The 23249-nt window shown below is 43.3% G+C and overlaps 1 protein-coding gene across 4 annotated transcripts in view; it reads left to right on the forward strand.

The window, feature by feature from the left end:
• The window catches only part of DOCK8 (dedicator of cytokinesis 8), a 229918-nt gene that overhangs the window by 109999 nt on the left and 96670 nt on the right, over nt 1-23249 (forward strand). The window lies entirely within an intron of this gene.

Genomic DNA, 23249 nt, shown 5'->3' on the forward strand with positions numbered 1-23249 from the left:
TATCTAATTTTATTTAACTTGAGCATGTTACTGTAGTCATAGCTGGTATTTGAGATTATAGTGGACATATTCCTTCCAGAAATGAAATAATCTTCCTAGTCATTACCTTGGTTTTCCTATGTGCAGAAGGAAGTATTAGGGAAAGAATAACATGATTTAAAATGTTCTTATCATCTAAAAGAAAGATTTTTAGCCCAAGACTAGCTCTGTCCAATAACATTTATAGCAGTGGTAGAAATCTTTTTTATGGTTGTTGCCCAGTACAGGAGCCACTAACCAAATGCAGCTGTTCAGCATTTAAATTGTGGTTAGAGCAATGGAAGAATGGAAACTGTGATTTTATTTAACTTTTATTGATTTTACTTTAAAATCAAATAGCTGCAAATGGCTGGTGACGACCATATTGGGCAGCTTAGAGCTAGACAGTAAAGTCCTAAGAGGTTAGGTTGCCTTGGTTTCTTGGAGGCCGTTGCAGGGGGCTCTGAAGGAGCTTGTCCACACAAAGGCATTGCTGCTTGCATATTTTAGTTTTTATTTTGAGAAGATTTTTTACTTTTATTTATTTAAAAATTTTAATTTCTTTATTAGAGAGAGAGCAAGAGCATGAGAAGGGTAGAGGGGGAAGGGGAGAACCAGACTCCCTGCTGAGCAGGGAACCCAATGCAGGACTCCATCCCTGGACCCCAGGATCATGACCTGAGCTGAAGGCAGATCTTTAACCAACTGAGTCACCCAGGTGCCCCTAGAGAAGATTTTTTAAATTGCAGAAGAATGTTATAACAAGTACCTTTTCTCCACCATCCAGAAATGACATTTGTTGTTTCTTGTATTTTAGATATGTGCACACATACATTCTTACTGGTTACCTTAAAGTCTCCTTTATCCCCGACCTGCAATCACAGACAGATTTCCACCTTGCTTCCCAAACACTGCTGTTATTATGAACTTGGATGGTTCTTTTCTTCTATTTTCTCTGGTTTCACATACACACATTAACACAGAATGGTATTATTTTTATATTCATTTAAAATGTACACAAATAGCACTCTAGTTACACTGCACTTTTCATACAACAGTATAATTTTTCTTTTTTGGTTATTATTGTGGATTCGTGGATTTTATTGTTTTGATGGGTTGTATTCCGTTATAATCATTATCCTACATAATTACCCAGATTTTCACAAATTTAACCAAGGGGAAGTCCTTAACAGCTTGTGTTTTGGAAATACTAATATAGGTTCAGATAGCAGTCACTTTTTAAAAAAAAATATTTATTTATTCATTCATTCATTCATTCATTCATGATAGGCAGAGAGAGAGAGAGAGAGAGAGAGAGAGAGAGAGGCAGAGACACAGGCAGAGGGAGAAGTAGGCCGGGAGCCCTATGCAGGACTTGATCCTGGGACTCCAGGATTGAGCCCTGGGCCAAAGGCAGGCACCAAACCGCTGAGCCACCCAGGGATCCCCCAACAGCAGTCACTTTTTAATTGCTGTATAGTATTCCATTGTGTGAGGAGGCCATATTTTGTTTATCTGTTTCTTATTTTTCTATTGATAGACATTTATGTCTTTTTCCAGTTCAGGGAACTTACAGACACTGCAGTGAGAATCTTTGTCTTTGCCTCTTTGTGCACATGTGGGAGAGTCTCCTTAAGCAACGTGCCTAAAAGTTGAGGGGTGACAAGTGATACACATTTTCAGTTTTATTTCGTACTGCCCTTCCCCCCCAAATTGCACCAACTTGCAATCCTTCCAGCAGTATAAGTTAGCTCATTACCCCCCAGATCCTCACTCAGACTTCCCAGTAGGATGTGTGCAAATGTGGGACTGAAATGCAATGAATTTCTGAACTCACCCAGTTCCTACCGCCACATCTCCAGATGCACAAAATTGAGACCCAGGGAGGGTAAGTGGATAGCTCGTTGAAGTCAGACATTACAGGGACAAATACAAACAAGCATCCACTCAACTTAGAAACAGACCTTTCTATCAGTACTGTTATCTCCCCATTCTGAAGCCTCTCTTGATTATCTTTTCTCATTCCTTAAATATAAACTCAGCTCCACTCCCCCTTCCTAGATAAGTAAGAATTTCTGGGGTAGTGGTTTCAGCTCCCCATTCCCAAGAGGGAGATGAAGGCACGAAAATGTTTGCTTGGGGATGCTCTGTTTGTATCTTTTTAGACACCCGATCCTATAATTGGAAAAAGAAATGCTTGTGGCATTGGAATAAACTTGCATCAAATGAATTCTGTAGTCGTTCAACTTCTCCTCAGCATTTAATTACCCAGGGGAGGCATTTACAACTCTTTCTACTCCTGGCTGCAAACATTAGCCCTTAATTACATCACAGCAGGACTCAGAATGCATTAGTGCACCAGATAATTGGGAGATGTAGGAGTTCTAACAAGGACAAGTCTGGACAGACTCCTCTGAACCTGACTTGGCATCGTGTGAACAGGACCCACAGGTGCACAGTGATTGTTCTTTAGTTCTGCTGGACACTCTAGCCATGCCAAGTCCAGCCCATTAGGAACCAGGTCTCTAGTCCCCCTTCAGTGCCTTCTCTTGGCTCCTAGGCCACCATACTTTATAGCTTGTGTGAGGAAGGAGCCTAACCATGAAATTGGCTTTGAACCTCACTATGGGAAAGCATCAAGGAATTTGTAGGGCTTCTGGTCTAAATCTCTTATGTTCTTATTAAATGTTTAGTATTTCTGGAGCAGTCCTCACATGCTTTTGAGTGGTTCTGATTAGGTTGGTCTTCACAGCAACCCAGCCCTGGATGAATCTTGTCCCTCCAGTCCCATTTCACAAAACAGAAATGGCAGACTTGAGTCAGATCTGAACCGCGGGTTAGATGGGTGAGCTGACTGTTGGCCTTTGCTGACCTAGTCTGCTCATCTCTGTCCAAATTCCCATCCCCTTTGTGCCTTCTCATCTCCTTGTGCTTCAAGAGACCTGTAACATTGTGGCTTTTCTATCCCCTTCCCCTCCCATCAAAGTCTCTTTCCAAGCAAAGATCTCTAAACCTCTTTCCATTATGGTATGAATGGTGGGTCTGCCCTGAAGTCCTCTCTTGTCCCACAAATTCTTATCATTTCAGCAGGGACAGTGGTTCCTTTTTCTTTTAGAAAAGTTTTCCCTTAAAAAAAAAAAAAAAAAAAAAAAAGAAAAGTTTTCCCTTGACTTAGTTGAATTCTGGGCATCATGCTATGGGTTTGGCACACAGGTGACCTTCCCTGTTCACGTGGCTGTGGTCTCTGATCCTGGTCACAGCCGCATCCCATTTCCAAAATCAAGGAAATGAAAATTAAAATTTACAGAGCTGGTAAATTCAGGCATAATTCCTTGTTTTATAGAGGGTCCATCTCATGAATTCAAACTATGGCCTGACTTGTAGAAATTTGATCTACCTGGGACTTGTGAAGGGATACATCTAGTGGTCCAGCAAGGACCACTTGCAGGACGCTTGCAGGATTTGAATTTCAAATTTATGTCATTTTCACCTGGGCTGCAAATCTCCCTTGGTGGAAGGGGCCCTTACCTGGGTCTAACAGCAGATGTTTTCTGGACTTGAATGGGAGTGGTGGCCAGAGCCACACATTAAAGGATTCTGATATGGGTGAGGCTTCAGTTTACCACCGTGTGGGTAGAACCCAGTAGAACTTATTTTTATGTCTCTAAAGGAGCATCTGTCACAGAGTCTCAAATAAAATGGGGTTAGGGTAGGCTGACATTGACTTCCTCTAGAGCCCTTTGGGCTTCTATCCAGAGCCACAGTCATTTAATAATCGTACTTCTGAATTGTATTTCTGACATGGCACTTAAATCCATATCTAGTAGGTCTGCGGCAGAGAGTATTACTTCCAGTTCTTTCTTTTGTGGTGAATTCTTCCTTAATTTTGTCCAGTGCAGAATGGCTTTTCAGAGTGTGCCTCAGCCATTTCTTCCAGGCTGCTTGTAGTGTGCAACCCCTTTCCATGGTAGGCGAGAATTTTGAGTCAGGAATGTGTGACGTATCACATGGGCTTTTGAAATCTTGACACAAACTGAGGTCATGCCTTTGAGGCCACTAGGACTGCTGAATCAAACTTCTGGCTCCTTTTTTTTTTTTTTTTTTTTAAAGATTTTATTTATTTATTCATGAGAGACAGAGAGAGGCAGAGACAGGCAGAGGAAGTAGTAGGATCTATGCCGGGAGCCCGACCTGGGACTCGATTCTGGGTTGCCAGGATCACACCCTGGGCTGAAGGTGGCGCTAAACCACTGAGCCACCTGGGCTGCCCTGGCTCTTTCTTTCTCTTGGGCTTCACCAGCCTGTGGACCACTCTTCTTGTGATGATGTGAGATGATGAAATCTGACATTGATTTCCTGTCCTCAATCCCCTCATTCCTCCCACCTCTTCAGGTACCCTCAGAGTCACCACCTTGGACCAAAAGGAGCAGCGTTCACACTGTACTCTCTGCGGCATCCACCTTGGTGCCTATGCTCTATTCAGAGTGCTTTAAGGAATAATCTAGATCAGTTATAGGAGTACCACACTGGGCTCCAGAAATATCCGCATGAGCCATCGCGGGGCAGTCACTTGGAAGAGACACACGTTCTGAGGGAATAGGCCAACTTCTAGAGCAAGAAGTGCTATTCCCAGGAATGCCAACGTCTCCCAAACTAGGAGCTTTGGCCATTTGTGTTGCCATGTGCAACCCCAAGGGGTAGAGGCCTGATGATAGACAAGCACTCTCTGACACAGACCCAGCCCAGACCCTTTGCAAAGTCACAAGCAGGACAGTGATTCTGAAAGTAGAGCAGAACAGCTGGGAAAATGAGGTTGATCCACAGGATTATCCGCATCTGACTTTGGCGCTCCTTTCTCCATGGCCAGATTAAGAACACACTAGTTGTCAGCCCAGTGGCATGTTTGAGGCCACTCCTGGCTTATTTCCCAGGGCCCCCACCCCACCCGCAGCTGGTGTTGGGGACACCAGCTGCTGCCTTCCGGCGGGGGCAGGAGGGGAACAGCGGGGCTGCCGCCGGGGCCCAGCCTGACCTTTCAGGGCACCTGGTCCTGCGGCTTCCACGGGGGTGTGTGTGGAGATCACAGGCGCTGAGGTTGTAATGAGCTTGTTAACCTCCTTGCCGTCCCTTTAGCTGGTGATTATATCAGAGAAAGGCGCAGAAAGTGCGTTTTCATCTCTTATCCCAGCCCTCCAAAGGCTCTGAGGCCTTTTTATCCAATTAGCCGACTTGCTGTGGAGGACTGTGCTTGCTGAGAACAAGTATATCAGTTAGAACATGATTTCTTTGATGGATAATGAGCTGTTTTCAGGCCTCCTCCTATTTAGCAGAATGTTCTCAGACCAGCAGTCTGCATTCCCCAAAGCTCGCCTGATGTCTGCTTTAACAGGGAGGTGCCTCCCATATCACGGGGGGAGCAGGATGTTGAAAACTGCCGTCAGAGCTGCATCCCACAGAGGTAAAGAGAATGGGACAGGACCAGTGTGCGAGCTAATCCTGAATGGGTGTCTGAAAGCTAAAGTTTAGTGAATAGGATTTATAAGAGAAGGAATGAACCAGAGATAATTCTGGATGAGGTGGTTAGGAAGGAGCCCGGGCTTGGAGAGTAGAAGGTGTCCTTGAGAGAGACTTTTATTTGGTCCAAGAAAATGGACTCCTAATCTGAGCTTAGCTGGCTGTATATCCAGACTGGAGCTTTTCAGTGCTGTGTGCTGGGGTCTGGGGGTATCTCAGAGTCGGCTGTGGAGAATTAGAAAAAGGTGCAAATATCCAGCCCCACCTGGAGACCCTGCTACAGAGGGCCAAGCAACTCTATCCACCTGACTTGGGAATTGATCCCAGTTTATGTTGGATTATCAGGTGAGATGATTTGGCAAAGACCAAGTCCTGGGGTAGGAAATCGCTCCACATGAGGACAGTGTTTTTTATAGCGCAATATGCTCAGATGCCGTTAATACTCCCAGCATCATTGCTAATGAACAACTGGTGGTTTCTGATGTGATTGGCCTTGGTGTAAATCACCATCAAACAGTACCTTCCTTATATAACTATCAAAATGATAACTCCCCATTCTTTTTGTGTCTTGAGTTGTTTGGATTTATCTTGGAACACATAACCTATTCTGATGGCTCTAAATTATTAAAGTACAAAAATGCAGAGTGAAAATTCTCTCTCCCACTCCTGACTTCTAGTCATCCAATACCTTCCTTGGGGACAAGCTTTTAAATATGTGTGTGTGTGTATATACACATTTATATTTACATATTATATAATATATGCATATATAAAATATAAATGTATATATAAATATATATATGATCTTATTCGCTTACTTATTCTACAAATATTGAGTGCCTCCAGTGTTCCAGGCCCTTTTCTAAACACTAGAGAAATAACTAGTGAACAAAATAGATGAAAATCATGTAAATTCCACAGTTCAATCCTATTCTGACCCTTGGAAACAACCATTTTTAACAAAGTGTATCCTTCCAGAGATAAATGATGTCTGTGCAAGCCAATATAGCCCTGGTATTTGTCCTTTCACAATGCAACTATAGCAAAATCTCCACACTGTTCTGCATCTTGATTTCTCATTGAATATTGGATTTTGGAGAGCACTTGTATATGAATACAAAAAATTGCCTCCTCTTTTACAGCGGCACTGAATCTCATTTAGAAGTATCATGATTTACTTAACCCGTGACAATGAGCTTCTAAGGTGTTACCAGTCTTTTGTAACAAATGATGTTACACTGAAAAAGAAATCTCACATAACTTTTCACACCTGTGCAAGCATATTTATTGGCGAAATTTCTCCTATTCACCCTTTAAAGAGATGTTGAAAGAACTCTGCCTTACAGGCAGCCCTAAAACCCAGGCCTTGGTTTTACTAGCCTTAGCAAGCAGTTGCTTGTGGAATACAAACATTATTATAAACAAGCATTTTATTTAGAACAACAGTGCAAGACAGGCAAAAGCAAAGTGAATCCCTGGTGCCTGAATCATCCAAATACTTAAGTCCCCGTATGTGACATCGCTGTGGCAAGTTGGTCTCAGTAATAAACGCAGAACACAATCCCACTCTTCTGATGCCTTGCTCCAAAACTCAGTTGTCCTCCTCCTTTTCAGAATGAAAGAGATCTGGAGGGGAGCCAGCGACCTAAGGTGACTTAGCAACAATCAATCGCAGCTTTTGCCAAGCCAGCCTTCCAGTTCAACATTCGACCACTTGAGGGCACAATTTGCTCACTTTCTAGGTGCCCACACAGCCAGTTACTTTTTTTTTCCATTACAAAGCAGATAGAGTCATGATTTATTAAAGGAAAACACACACTTTATCTTTTTGCCCTTGAAGCGCAGGACGGAGAGAAACTGAGAAGTATTCCAATGTCCCGAGAGACTGCTACTGTCATTTGGGGGCAGGGGGGCAAAGACATATTCTGACCGGTCAAGTTCTTTCATTCAGGAAATCATGATCTTAGAAACCTGGCACATTTTGGAGCCCCATGTTGTGCATCTGAAACTAATGCCACGTTGCATGGCAACAGTACTCAAAAAATTGTTTGAAGAAAGGATGAGGGGCGGTGAGGAAATGTCATGGAGGAGGTCGTGTGTGCGGTGATGGCCCCGATTGCACAGTCCCACAGTCGTCCACCATGCGTGAGGGTGACCGTCGTCAGGAAGGATCCCGCTCTGTCCACTGAATGGTGGTGTCATTCTTCCCTCGGGTCCTTTATCCAGCACCCAGCAGGCAGGTTCATGCAGCATCCTGTTTGGACACGAGCAGGGAGCATAAGGTTGATGAAGCAGAAGCACCAGGGAAACGGCGCTGAAAATAAAGCAGCTCTGGGCCTGCATTTGATTATGATGGTGAACAGTGAGCCTGGGTTAGAAGGAGCCTCCTAAAAATCAGAACACGCTCTTTCTTTGATTTTGAGACTTCGGTTTTTAAAAAATTATTATTTTCAAATTGGTTATTTGAAGTGCTTTGCCTTCTGACGAGCTATCCTTTAGGGGTATTGTTTCCTTTTGCTTCCCTTGCCATGCAGTGGAAAACAGCTTCTTTCCTTTTTAGCTTTCTCCTGCTCAGTTCTGACCTCCTCATGTGCTTTATAGATGATCCGGAGTGAGAATTTCCCCTGCTCTTCCCGCGACAGGTTTGGCCATCTCTAAAGCAGGTGTGTGTGTGTGTGTGGGGGGGGGTTGTTTTTTAAGATTTTATTTATTTATTCATGAGAGAGACACAGAGAGAGAGGCAGAGGCTTAGGCAGAGGGAGAAGCAGGCTCCCTGCGGGGAGCCCAATGTGGGACTCGATCCCAGGACCCTGGGATCACGCCCTGGACTGATGAAGGCAGACACTCAATCACTGAGCCAACTGGGTGTCCCTAAAGCACAGATGTTTTAACAGCTCCCACTCATGATAGAGGTCCTGTGGCTTCAAGGCCTCAGACCCGGTGCCCCTGACCCTTCTCAACAGAAGTCACAATGCCCTGGGTCCAAATGTTAGATCTTCCCAGGGGACAGAGTGGGGTAGGGGTTGGGGCAGGGCAGGCTAGCCCCCCCAGCACACAGTAAAATAGACTTTACTATTTTAAATTTTGCTGCTGTAAATTCAACTACCAATAGCTCTGTAGTAGGAAAGGACTCAGTTTTACCAGGTCAGAAGGTAATTTCTAAAAATGATCATCAGTCAGAATTCATGTATCTTTTATAATTAAAAGATGGATTTCCTTTATCTGCAGGCCTAAATGCCAAAATGGTCATAAAACTAAAAATGTGTCAGTTCTACCTCATTTGCTTTAGGTTCTTTGTTTGACAGCTTAAAAAGGTAAACTGCCCAGTGGGGAGGGGCACCTGGGTGGCTCAGTTGGTTAAGCATCTGCCTTGGGCTCAGGTCATGATCCTGGAGTCCTGGGATCAAGTCCCGCATAGGGCTCCCTGCTCAGCAGAGAGCCTGCTGCTGCGCATTCTCTCTCTCTCTCTCTCTCTCTCTCTCCCTCTCTCCCTCTCCTTCTGCTGCTCCCCCTGCTTTTGTGCGTGCTCTCTCTCTGCCAAATAAAGATTTTTGAAAAATAAAAGGTAAACTGAGATCCACACAGCAGTGTAGAAATAGAAACATTGTAGTTTAATAAGGATAATGGTCGAAGAATTCAACTTCCTGGCTCCTTTGAATTATTTTATTTTTTTATTTTTTTAAAGATTTTATTTGTTTATTCATGAGAAACACAGAGAGAGAAAGAGAGGGGCAGAGACACAGGCAGAGGGAGAAGCAGGCTCCATGCAGGAAGCCCGACGTGGGACTCGATCCCGGGTCTCCAGGATCAGGCCCTGGGCCAAAGGCGGGCGCCAAACCACCGGGCCAACAGGACTGCCCATCCTTTGAAAGATTTGAAAGAGATTTCAATGTCGAAGGTTAAAAATCCCACACTGAGGGTAGCCCAGGTGGCTCAGCAGTTTAGTGCTGCCTTCAGCCCAGGGATCGAGTCCCACGTCGGGCTCCCTGCATGGAGCCTGCTCTTTCTCTACCTCTCTCTCTCTCTGTGTGTGTGTGTGTCTCTCATGAATAAATAAATAAATAATCTTAAAAAAAATCCTACACTGAGCAATAAAAACATCTCGAAGCTCATTTCTCAACTTTTCTTAGAGTTTCAGGTTTTAAAACCACACCTGTGGTTCCTTTGCCCCTCACCACTTTCTTCATGGAGGTGACATTAGTGGTGTTTTCTCTCCTATTAAAGTCCCAAGACCAGTGCAGCAGCTCCTCTGAGATCCCGCCTTAGATTCACAGATAGGACGTGGGCTAGTTCCTTCGTGTTATTCATAGATTTGCATTGTTGCCACGTCAGGCTGCTAGTTCACGCCCGCCAGGGTGACACACACAGATGGGCCCTTATTCCATTTCACCTTTGAGAAAATTGAAAAAGAGAGAGGGAGAGAGAGAGAAATGCAAAAGCCTTAGCTCACCCCAAGTTCAGAATTGTGTTCTCTCTGTTCCTCCTTGCACTACTGGTCTTTGCTTATCCTGATGGCACAACTTTTTGCTTCACCACCGTTGAGCTGGGTGCCGCCAAAGTGCACACCATCCAGGACCCTTGGATGCTCCTGTAATTCTCTTGTAACCTCAATGGGATCTTCCCAGGGAGGAGAGGAAGAGGGAAAGATGGTGATTCACTTTCCTGCGATGGGCTTTCTCTCACCGTCCTCGCCAGCCTCCCCACACGTGAAGGCGTAGATTGATGGCTGCTTTCTCTTTTGTAAAAAACAAACTTCAAATTAATGGTCTGTCCTTACTTGGTGAAAAAGCAAACCGAGAACACTTAGGATCCCCAGCCTCTTCCTGCAATAATATTTTGAAACCAATGAAATTTTGTTGAGACTGAACATAAAAAGCAGCTTTAAAAAAATATTTATTCATAAGAGACACACAGAGATAGGCAGAGACCTAGAGAGAGAAGCAGGCTCCCTGCGGGGAGCCCGATGTGGGACTCAATCTCCAGGCTCTGGGATCACAACCTGAGGCAAAGGCAGATGCTCATCCACTGAGCCACCCAGGCGTCCCTGTCTGCAGTTCCTTTAACTGCCATGAAGCTGTCATTGAAACATTGTAAACTTTGTTTACATCATGTAAAATATTTTGATAGTCCCATTATTTCCTTCTCTGTTTTCTTTCCCTGGTCCTGGAATTCAGGCCAGTCTCCATTTAATGAGTTAGATTCTGTGAGGATGAAGCAGACCCTGGGGTTTTATAGGATCTACTCAGTAGGCAGAGCCACATTCACTGAATTGGTATTGATAAAGTGGAATAGGAAGGGAGCTTGTGAAGGGTAGAGAGCTGTCCTTGTTATGTGCAGGGTCTCTTTACTCATCGGGACAGGATGGTGGCAGTGGTCAATGCTTTCCAGTAGAGCTGCTCTGACAGAAGTTCCTGGCCAGCTCTCTAGCCACAGCAAGTGTTGGGTAAACCCTCTATTTTTTGCACTGTAGCTATGTAGAACTTTCCCGCTGAGGATCAGGATTTGCCCAGAAATATAGCATTTACCTAATACACGATTCTATAGACATATCAGCACCTCCCAGCAGTTCCTGTGCTTGTTGGGTGGATATTGGGTGTGTGACCGTTTGCAGAGGACATGGCGAAAGACACCTGCAGCCGAAAGGATGCCTGATGAACCCCAGTGCAGGCTCTGACCAGAGGCTGCTGGGTGACTCTAGGTGCACAGCTCTGAAAGTGACACCTCCAAAGTTGCTGAGGCACTAGGCAATAGGCCTGAGAGCCTAAGCGCTCCTCTGAGGTAGGTGATGTTTCCAGGAACTGTGGTAGGTGATGTGAGCAAGAATCACTGTCTTGCTGAGCACGACCCCACTGTGACAGCCTTATGGGGGCCAGGGCACGCGGGCTGCTTCTTTCATGGGGTCTTTAATGTCTTTGCCCAGAGTTGTGTTGGAGCTAACCCAAACCCTGGCCTGAACATCCATGTCCCTGGCCAGCAGCCAAGGATGTGTTAACCCTGTGCATCTCTAGGGCAAGGAGAATCAGAGCCCATGACAGTGACAGTTACTCAGCCTTCCGAGTTGTCTGGGGATGAGCACAGCCTCCACAGACTTGTCACATTGGTGAGAGCATGGAGAGTGAGAACTCGTCCCTGTACTCCCTCCACACCGTCTGTCCTTTGAAAAACCTTGCACATCTAGCAGGAGTTGCCCCTTTGAATAATGTTGATGCATTCACCTGTCCAGTATTTTAGGGCCTCTATCCATGCCAGGCGTTATGCTCAGCGTTGAAAGAGACCAAGAGTGATCCATCTCTTTGGAAGCACAGCTCAGTCTCTTAAGAGAGACCAGAATCACTTAGAGGTGAGCCCATCTGCTGAGAGACATGCAGGTAGCTTTGTCGTGCAACCACCTCGAGATCTTTGCAAGTTCTCCCACCCCCAAAACCCAGACGAGCCTTCTCTCTCCCCAAGGCAGGCATATGTTTATAGAGGGAGTTGGGGGCATCTGGACAATTCGTGTCTTAGTGGATGCACTCCCAATTACACTATTTGCTTCCCCAACCTAAACTGAAGCATCTGACAGTATTGAAACCATCAGGAATGATGCAGCAAGCATTTTAACGAACAGTATTTACTTATTTATTGGCTGGTTTGTTTGTTTGTTTGTTTTGAATAGGTAGGGCTAGTTCCTTCGTGTTATTAAAGTCTTAACTTTGTGTTAATAAAGTCTCTGCCCCAAAGGAAAAAAAAAGAGTCAGTTTCAGCAACAGCAGAGATTGGAAATTTTCTGGTATGTGTATGTTTTTGTCAGCTGGCAGATTTGTTTTAGGAAACTATTTGCAAAGCCTGGAAAAAATGTGCTCCCTCTGTTCCTTAAAAGAGCTTATAGGTTGGTTCATGTTCCTTATCCATGTGACAATTCTGTGTGGTGGTCTTTAAAAAAATGCAGCCCAGTCCAGATTTTGGCATTGACACAGTTTGTTTGTTTGTTTGTTTGTTTATTTATTTATTTGACGCAGTGTCTTTAAACTCAAATTTTAAGTCTTTCAGAAAGCACCAAATATTATTGAAACATTCGTTCTGTTTTTACTTGGGGAAGATTTCATTAAAAATTTGCTGTTTCAGGATCCCTGGGTGGGGCAGCGGTTTGGCGCCTGCCTTTGGCCCAGGGTGCGATCCTGGAGACCCGGGATCGAATCCCACGTCGGGCTCCCGGTGCATGGAGCCTGCTTCTCCCTCTGCCTGTGTCTCTGCCTCTCTCTCTGTGTGACTATCATAAAAACAAATAAAATAAAATCTTTAAAAGAAAAATTGCCGTTTCACAGGAGAAGGAAGGACATGTGCAGCTAGTACTTCTTAGCAGTCTTCTTACATTTTCTCTAACCTGTCACAGCCTCTTGAGGAGACATTAATTAATTTGGGTAATGGAATCAGAGCTAGAACCAAAGAAAAATTACTTATATTTTTAGAAATTCTCAAGTTCTATATTTCATTGGAGATTGGACTGATGCCAAAGAGGCTATTTTGATACTGAGAACATGATGGTATAGGTTGCTATTATATTATATTAATTATATTATATTATATATTATATATTATATTATATATATTATATTATATATTATATTATAATATATTATATTAATTATATTATATTATATTATATTATATTATATTATATTATATTATATTCCTTAGGCCAGGAGAATAACTCTGAGATCCAGTTAAGAGACAGAAATTCTATAAGGTGGGGATCCCTGGGTGGCTCAGCAGTTTAGCACCTGCCTTCGGCCCAGGGCGTGGTCCTGGAGTCCCGGGTTTGAGTCCCATGTCAGGCTCCCTGCATGGAGCCTACTTCTCCCTCTGCCTGTGTCTCTGCCTCTCTCTCTCTGTCTCTCATGAATAAATAAATAAAATCTTTAAAAAAAATTCTCTAAGGTAAATCATTTTCTAAAGGAATCACAAGTTTAAATATCAGCAAATACGAATACCTGACACGTGCTTTTTAAAAATATATATGCTCATGTTAGTTATCTGTTGCTGTGTAACAAAAACTTTACAGCATAAAACAACAGTTGTTATCTCCCAGGCTATGTGGTAGCCAGGGCTGTGATCACCGTAAGGGTCAACTAGGGGAGGATTCATTTCTAAGCTCACTCATGGGGTTGTTGACAGGATTCAGTTCCTCTTGGATTATATAGTCTTTCATTGATGACTAGCTGATGGCAAGAGTCCTTTGTAAATTTTTTGTTGTATTTGTCTCTCCAGAGGGCAGCTCACAACATGGCAGTTGGCTTTTTCAGAATAAGCTAGTGTGTGTGTGTGTGTGTGTGTGTGTGTAAGCAAGATAGAAGCCAGAGTCTTTATGTAAACCTCCAGAGTGACATCCTGTCACTTCTGCTGTATTCTGTGGGTTAGAAAGTAGTCCCCAAGGAGAAAAAATGAATGGGAAATATCAGAAAGGGAGACAGAACATGAGAGACTCCTAACTCTGGGAAACGAACTAGGGGTGGTGGAAGGGGAGGTGGGCGGGGGGTGGGGGTGACTGGGTGACGGGCACTGAGGGGGGCACTTGATGGGATGAGCACTGGGTGTTATTCTATATGTTGGCAAATTGAACAACAATAAAAAATAAGAAAGAAGGAAGGAAGGAAAGAAGGAAAGAAGGAAAGAAAGGAAAGAAAGGAAAGAGAAAGTCCCCGAGTCCAGCCTACACACAAGGGGAAGGTATTTCACAGAGTTGGAATACCAAGAGGCAGGGATTACTGGGAGTCATGTTGGAAGCTGCTACCACACTTCCAACCAAACCACAAAAGTTGGGGCGCTCCAGTTGTGTGAATTTGAAAGAATATGGGAAAGTGGGAATGAGTAGGATGGAGGGTTGATGAACTCCGTGGATGCTGAGGACAAAGCTTGCTAAGGAGATTCTTCCAGTTGACCTGGCATGTTTCTGGGACAACTGCAATACATTCCTCCTTAATAGAAAAATAATATCTTTTTTTTTTTTAAGATTTATTTATTTATTTATTTATTTATTTATTTATTTATTTGAGGGGAGTAGAGGCAGAGGGAGAGAATCTTTAAGCAGACTCCCCGCTGAGCATGGAGCCCACAGCAGGGCTCAATCTCACAAACCATGAATGATCATGACCTGAGCGGAAACCAAGAACAGGATGCTTAACTGACTGAGCCACCCAGGCACCCTGAAAGATAACTGTTTCTTGACAGATCCTCAAAGGTGAGAAGAGTCTCCACACATACCCCTCAACAACCCACAACTCCAAAAAACAAGCCTGCAATATAGGAGTGAAAACAACTTTTTACAGTAAAAAAGAGAGCTCAAAGAAATAGGATTTTAAAGTTTCAAGTCAGGTTGGAGAGAAATTTACTCTTTTCCTACAGTAGTCTGTTTTCCCCAGCAGGTCTCAAATGCTCATGTATTTGTGATTCTTTTTCAATGGAAATCTGATCCAGATAAGATGTAAGATTGTAAACATCCCAACTTTCCCTTTAGGTCTTGTGCTGTTGAAAACTAGTAGACCTTTCTTAAACAAGTGAGTGGGTTTTAAGGAGAGCTTACGTGCATTGATGTGTGTGGTTTTTTTTTATTTTTATTTTTTTATCATAGTCACACAGAGAGAGAGAGAGAGTGGCAGAGACACAGGCAGAGGGAAAAGCAGGCTCCATGCACTGGGAGCCTGACGTGAGATTCGATCCTGGGTCTCCAGGATCGCGCCCTGGGCCAAAGGCAGGCACCAAACCGCTGCGCCACCCGGGGATCCCCATTGACGTGTTTCTAAAAGGTGGCATTGTCTTTGCCCCAGCTTGAGGGCCTGCTTTATTTAACAGGAGTGCTGGGTTTCTAGACTCTCAGTAAAGACGAATTTTTATCTCTCATAAAAAGAAGGGACAGGATTGATGTAAGAGAAAAGTGCTCTGCAAACATAGGAGCTGTATTTAGTTCACATTCAAAATAACGTTCTATGTAAAGACACCGTATGTGGCGTTCAAACTGTAGTTCATCAGTTGAGAAAGCACGGACATTCAGCCCCCACCAAATCTTTATTTATTTATTTATTTATTTATCATATAACTTTATTTTTTTATAAATTTATTTTTTATTGGTGTTCAATTTGCCAACATATAGAATAACACCCAGTGCTCATCCCGTCAAGTGCCCACCTCAGTGCCCATCACCCAGTCACCCCCACCCTCCGCCCACCTCCCCTTCCACCACCCCTAGTTCGTTTCCCAGAGTTACCACCAAATCTTTAAAAGTGATATATAAGAGTTTACTGTTGTTTTGCTTTCTTTTTTTCTCTCATTTAATTTCTGGTTTTGAGCACTTTTCTTTTTTTTAATGTAACAGGACTGTGTGAGGGAGAATATTGGGTCATTGATTGCAGTGTTTCTGAACAGTTTGGTAACATTTTGTCTCTGGCTTCTTAACTACTGTTTGCTGATTGTGGGGATGGCGGGTAGGGATCCCCAAAGTTCAGAATACAGTACCAGCTTTATATGAAACACTGCAGCCAAGCCTGCGAGGCACAGAGGTTACTGAGAGGCAAGCTGCTGCTGTGGTAGTTTCCCCAGTGCCTCCTAATCTTGCTCCATTTCCCAGGGTGCCCTAGGACAGTCACAGGCATTTTCTTTTGCTCTGATTTCTGAAGCTGGGACATAATCTTCAGCCTACGCACAAGGGTTTCTCTTTGCACTTTTTGTGGATTCCTTTGTGAATTTGCGCTTTGCTTTAACCTAAGAATTGGAAACGGGAACGAACACAAATAATGGCAGGAGCACAGAATGACAAGGCTAGGCATGGAAAATGCCTTATTTATATGCATTTATTTATAAACCTCATTCTAAAAATTATCAGGGGTAGCTTAGGAGACTATATAATAAGTATAAAATTTGAGTGAAAGGAAAATAAGGGGAAAGAAATCAATATAAATCTGGGTAAGGTTAATACCAGAATATATCTTCATGTCCTTGACAGTTCTTTAAAAAGTTAGCTGCACATGTGACCTTGAGCTTTCTACCAGCCACACAGGGGAAAAAAACAAAAAACAAGGGAAACACAGTGAACCCTAGGATTCATCTATCTGCAAAATTAAAAACAAATCAGTTCTCCTGAATCGGTGCTGCTCAAACTTGAATGTGCATTTGAATCACCTGGGATGTCGTTAAAATGCAGGTTCTGATTCAGCGGGGCTGTGATGCAGCCTAACGGGCTCTCAGGTGGTACTGGTGCTGACACTGCCTCTCCCCGGGCATCCTTTGAGTAGCAAAGCCTTAGCTCACTCATAAGCATGTATTCACAGAGCATGCTCCCATTTAAAATACTAGGTTTGCAGGTTTCCTCAGTAATTCTAGAATATATCAAATATTGTGCTCTAAGATTTCTAACTTCAGTTTGTTCTTGATGTATTTAAAACATTAAGACCTCTAATACTGAGGGACAGTACGCACTCTCATCTTTGGAGTTAACTACGTTATTTCAAGCCTTTTTTTAAAAAAAAATCATACAGTTTGTTTGGGCGAACGTCCTTTTGCCCTTGTAAATAATATAATAAAGGATCACATAGTAAAGTTCTGGTGAGTCTGTGGACCAAAGAGACATTTACTGTTGGTCTTAGAGTTAGCAATGGTTATGTGCCCTGGGTCTAACCTCAGGGCACCTGGTCTGAATTCCATCTGCCATTTGCTAGCTAGTTACCTTGGGCAAGTTATACATCCTCTCTATGCCTCTGTTTTATCATCTGCCAAATGAAGGTAATCAAATGAAGGTAATCATACTATCTGTCTTAGGTGCCTAGAACAGTGCCTGCACACAGTAAGAAATAATGTTAGCCATTTTTTAAAAAAAGACTGATTTTTTTTTTAAAGATCTTACTTATCTATTCATGAGAGAGAGGGACAGAGACGCAGGCAGAGGGAGAAGCAGGTAGAGGGAGAAGCAGGCTCCCTGCAGGGAGCCTGACGTGGGACTCAATCCCAGGACTCCAGGATCACGCTCTAGGTTGAAGGCAGGCGCTAAACTGCTGAGCCATCCAGGGATCTCCTGATTGATTTTAAAGAGAGAGAAAGCACATGCACAGGTGAGAGGGGCAGAGGGAGAATCCCAAGCAGACTCTCCACTGAGCACGGAGCCCAACACATGGCTCAGTCCCGTGACTCTGAGATCATGACGTGAGTGGAAATCAAGAGTCAGAAGCTCAACCAACTAAGCCACCCATATGCCCCGATAATGTTAGCTATTTTTATTATTACATTTAAAAAATATTTTTCTGGCAGCGAAATGTGAATAATAAATAAAACCACCTCCTCAGCAGCTTACCTGGCATAAGTAACCTTAAAAGAATGTACCTAGACTTGCGAGTTTCTTTGGAATGCCTGATAAAAGACACAACTTTCAGATCACTGGTATTAATGGGTATTTGAATTTCATTCTCTTAGAATCAAAGTCAGTTGCTAACAATGTATTCAAAGCAGTTAGAGCCACCAACCTTTTCCCATAGTTTTCAAATGAGGGCATCACATTCATGCAGTTGGTTGTGCTGCATTTCCATGTCCAAAAACAGTTCATCCATTCTTTGGCTCTGTCTTTGCAGAAAGGGCTAGAAAGAAAGAGTTTTTAAACCCAAGAAAAGGGCAGCCCTGGTGGTGCAGTGGTTTAGCACCGCCTGCAGCTGAGGTCGTGATCCTGGAGTCCCGGGATCGAGTCCCGCATCAGACTCCCCACATGGAGCCTGCTTCTCCCTCTGCCTCTCTCTCTCTCTCTCTCTCTCTGAATAAATAAATAAAAAAATAAAATAAACCCAAGAAAAGAAAAAGGAATACTTTGAAGTTACCAGAATAGGCTGAGCATGTTTGTTTAGAAAACTGGGGAGCTTTTTATATAGAAAACTGTTTCAATATGTTGTAGCAGGAGAGCCAGGTACTAATTGACTAGCCAATCTACTTCAATTCAGACTGTGTTGCTAGTGGTCTGCTGTTAAGCCAACACTTGTGTCTCAAGCTTTAGGAACACCAATGAGAGAGCAAAACTGATTTCACTGGTGTTTTATTCTCCTAGCCCATATCCATAGCTAAGATCCTTTTAGGATCTCCCTAAACCTGAAGCACTTGACCAGATGTCATTTCAAACATTTTGAGATGCACCTACTTCTCTATTTGCTATATATACTTTATATATAGATATATATAACAGTCTGCAAAGTGGGGGAAATTTTTTTTTCCTGTTGGTTAAACTCAGTAGAGTTGCCATTGATGAACTAACAAAATGTCAGATGTGGTAAGCATGTAATTTAAAATCATGGGGCACCTGGCTGGCTCAGTCAGAAGAGCAAGTGACTCTTGATCTCGGGGTCCTGAGTTCAAACTTCATGTTGAGTGTAGAGATTTCTTAAATAAACTTTTAAAAAATAAAATCATGGGGCGTCTAGGTGGCTCAGTCGGTTAAACATCTGCCTTCAGCTAAGCTCATGATCCCAGAGTCCTGGGATCCAGTCTCGCATCAGGCTCCCTGCTTGGTGGGGAGCCTGCATCTCCCTCTGCCTGCATCTCCCTCTGCCTGCCGCTCCCACTGCTTGTGCACGCATTCTCTCTCTCTCTCTCGTGCCTTCTCTCTCTCTCAAATACATAAAGCTCTTTAAAAAGTAAAATCATTAATTGTGATATTGAAGTTTGATTTTCATATGTTGGAGCTAATAACGGAGGCCCTCAGACATTTTTTGTGACATCTTAAGATGTTCCTAGGTCTTAGGCTCTGTGCCTGTCATCCTGAGGGTAAAGTGGCCTTGCTCACAAGCCAGCCCCAGCTCTTGGCAGGAAACCTGATGTCTGCACTCTTGGAAGGAGACGGATGCGTCCAGACACAGAGAAAGAGAGAAAGTAAGGGGGAGCTAAAAAAGAGGCAGACACATACAGAGAGATTGAAGACAGACAATGAAAGGTGGGGAGGGAAACCGGAAAGAGAGAGAATAAAAGATTAGGTTTTTGGCTTCATGACATAACTGAGTGATTCTCCAGCCATTCCTTCAGGAGCACAAAAGTGACACAATTTTTTTTTTTTCCAAACATAGTTTAGATTGCCATTCATAACAATGGAAGACACATAAACATTAGTATCACAAAGAATTAATCAGCACTGCCACTCTTCTTAACCAGGTTTTTCACAGGAAAAATAACTCCAACTTGATTCTTGCCGTTGTAGCTTATTTTCCAATCTGTCAAAATCACAGTCAACTAAGATTATCAATAACGATCCACTCACCATGATGATCTCCGCCACCTTTGTCAGAGAAAGCTCACCTGGCTTGAAGAATGCAGCATCCTCCATCTTCACCTCCAACAACTTTAGCTTCTTGTTAAATCTCTCCCTTTGCTTCATGCCGGCAACCAGCCAGTGCTGGAGCTCATCAACCAGCTGATAGAGGCCTTCATTCCTCTTGCCGACCTGCCCGGGTCTCTTCTCCAGGCTCTGCTTTCCCTCCTGCTGGCTCACTTGTGTTAGCAGCTCTGCTAGAGAGCTGTTCAAAGTGCCCAGTTGTTTAAACAGGTGTCCAATGTTGTCTTCGCTGCTTCTTGAGCTGCTCTCCACACTGGAGAAGCTCATAGGACAGAGCACGGATGTCATCTTGGGAATAAATGACAGGGCAGGTTCTTCTCTCTGGTTTCTCGCACCAGATAGACAACGGGCTAAATCAAGCAAGAGCCAAACTGGTGTTCTTTGCATTGTGGCTTTGTAAGATTTCTAGGTCCCCTGCATCAACCTGTATTCAGCAGAGGAAACAGAAGACAGTCCCAAGACAGTAAGGAGCTGAGAGAGTATGGTCACCAGTTCCATCTAAGAATGACCAGATTCCACAAGTTAGCTTCTGACTTCCTGGGGCTGCTCACTTACGGCAGTTCAAAAATCAGTAGAAACGCTGTTGGGGAGTCAGTGGAAAAAATTTGAAGTTTCCAAAAATAATTTTTAATCAAGAGAAGCCATCTGAAGTGGGTCTGGAAAGAAAATTGTTGATGAATACCACATGTTCTGTTAAGCATTGTGATGCATGGGACTGAGGAGAGCCATTCTTGTCTGCGTTTGGGAAAAACGAGATTGTACTAGATGCCGTGCATATATGCTGGACCTGCACTTAACTAGGGGAGCTTTCAAAATCGTTCAGCCACAACCAGGGATTTCTATCTTGCTTATGAGCTACCTTCTCAAGAATCATTAGATGACGTAATTCTTAGGTTTTTTCTCTAGCTAACATGAGGCATGTAATTTATCATGTGTAAAACATATGAGCCCATTTATCAGTTTCCTGATAATCACTCTTACCTGGTTTAGGCTCTGCGAACTACTGAGAATGCAGGTAGATCTTCCCTCTCAAGAGATGACATTCTTTTTTAAAAAAAATTTATTTATTTATTCATGAGAGACACACAGAGAGAGAGGCAGAGACACAGGCAGAGGGAGAAACAGGCTCCATGCAGGGAGCCTGACATGGGACTCGATCCCAGGTCTCCAGGATCATGCCCTGGGCTGAAGGCAGCGCTAAACCGCTGAGCCACCAGGGCTGCCCAAGAGATAACATTCTTTTTTTTTTTTTTTTTTTAACATTCTTATTTTCATATATTCATTCTCTTTAAAAGCATGCATATTTAATAAAACACACCACCTAGCATTGTTGCAAGAAGAGATATAACGATCCTTGGGAGTTCACCTTCCTTAAAAAAAATGTTTTGATAAAGCCATTTAACCTCCCTGGAGTCAATCTCCAGGTTTACAAAAAGATGGATGTTGAGCTAAATTCTCTTGAAGTTTCCTTCCAGCTGTGTGTCCTGTAGAAAGCATGTTCAGTGTAGACCAGGACATTGAGAGCCCATGGTGATGATGTTTGAGCACAAGGGTTTGCTTGTGCAATGTGCAAAATTATGGAGCAGTGTTGGGGTAGGGTGGGTCAGGTAGGCAGCGCCCCTGTACTGGGACACGGGAGAAGAGTGTAGGGACAGCTCACTTGCTTATACAGTCTGGTGGGGCTACTAACATTGTGATTTACACAGACCCTTTCATCCAGCTGCTTCAAAGCATTTTTACAAACTGGCTCATTATTTCTTCAAGCATAGCATAAAGAAAGTTAGATAGTTTTTTCAATTAATTTAAAGATGAAGAAATTGAACTTTATAGAACCTAAGGAAATTTTTCCCAAAGTATACCACATTGCAGTGGAGCGAAATAAAGTGTTCATCACAGTTTAATAATTGAGAAAAGGGAAATAACCCAAATGCTTATTTTTGGAGACTAGTGTAAATTATGGCAAATTCATGACAGGGAATATGATATAGCCATTAAGATAGTGTTCACTGGGAAAACAGTCATAATTGAACAACATTAAATGATACAAAAACAAGATAAAGCTTTGTATACACAGTAAGATGAAACTGTTTAATGTATAGAGGAAATAAAGACAGAGGGAAATAGGCTAGTCTGAACTGTGATGTTTCTCAATGGAGTAGGATATTGAGTAGTTGATATTTTATTCTTTTTTTAAAAAAAGATTTTATTTATTCATGAGAGACACAAAGAGAGAGGCAGAGACACAGGCGGAGGGAGAAGCAGGCTCCATGCAGGAAGCCCGATGTGGGACTTGATCCTGGGACTCTGTGATCAAGCCCTGAGCCAAAGGCAGACGCTCAACCACTGAGCCACCCAGGCATCCCTCGATATTTTATTCTTTATACTTTTCTGTACTTTTCAACTCTTCATGATTGAAAAATGGTTATATATCATTGTCATAATCATATTGCTTTCATAAGCATGATTATAAAAAGAGAGAGAGGAGTTTGTATATGAGGGACAGTGGAGTTGACCAACTCTATATGTTGATAAGAAAGATCTCTTTGACACTAGGACATTGAGCCCAAACCCAGGAGATGGGAAGGGACTGGTAATTTAGAGAACTAGGAGAAGCTTTTCCAGGTAAGGGGAACAGCAGTTACAAAAGACCTGTCATAAGAATCAGTTTAGAATGTTCTAGGCCTTGATAAAAGGGCCAGTGTGGAAAAGTAATGAGCAATAGGGTTAGGGAAATTGCCAGGGGCCTGCTCATATAAGGCTCATGATGAGTAGTTTGGGAAACCCTCATCAGGGCCTGCCACAATCTGTTAACACTTTTGGAAGGTCTTCCAACGGATATATAAGAAATAGATTGTGAGGAGTGAGTGTAGAAGTCAAGAGATGAATTGAAAACACTGCAATTGTGAGACATGAGGGTGGTTTGGAGTGGAACATGTAGGTTGTGGTGTGTATCTGACCCTGCTGTGTGCTGGAAATCATTATCACCACAGCCATCATTAATAAATTCTTACTTATTAATAATACTCACCATAGCCCTGCAAGGTAGGCATGACTTTTAGCCCCACTGGGGCTTTGGAAAAGCTAAATAACTTGCCCAAAGCCAGCTCTCTGGTTCCAGAGCCAACACCCTTAACCAGTCTTAACATGACCACTCAATAAACATTCGCTCTGAGGATGAGAGCAGTGGCAGCAAAGATGAGGAAGCATGAGCAGAGAGAGGTCTGTACCCTCACTGGCACACCCACACCCAACTTTGAACTGCCTTCCGTCCTCATTACTACATCCATGTCCATTCCTAACAGCCTCATGGTTGGACTTCCTCACTTTAAGAAAGCAAGATCTGGAAGGTGCCACTGACACAGCCACTTGCGAGGTTCAGAACAGCACT

The sequence above is a fragment of the Canis aureus genome, chromosome 1 (genome assembly GCF_053574225.1).
Source record: "Canis aureus isolate CA01 chromosome 1, VMU_Caureus_v.1.0, whole genome shotgun sequence".
In the NCBI taxonomy this organism is placed as follows: domain Eukaryota; kingdom Metazoa; phylum Chordata; class Mammalia; order Carnivora; family Canidae; genus Canis; species Canis aureus.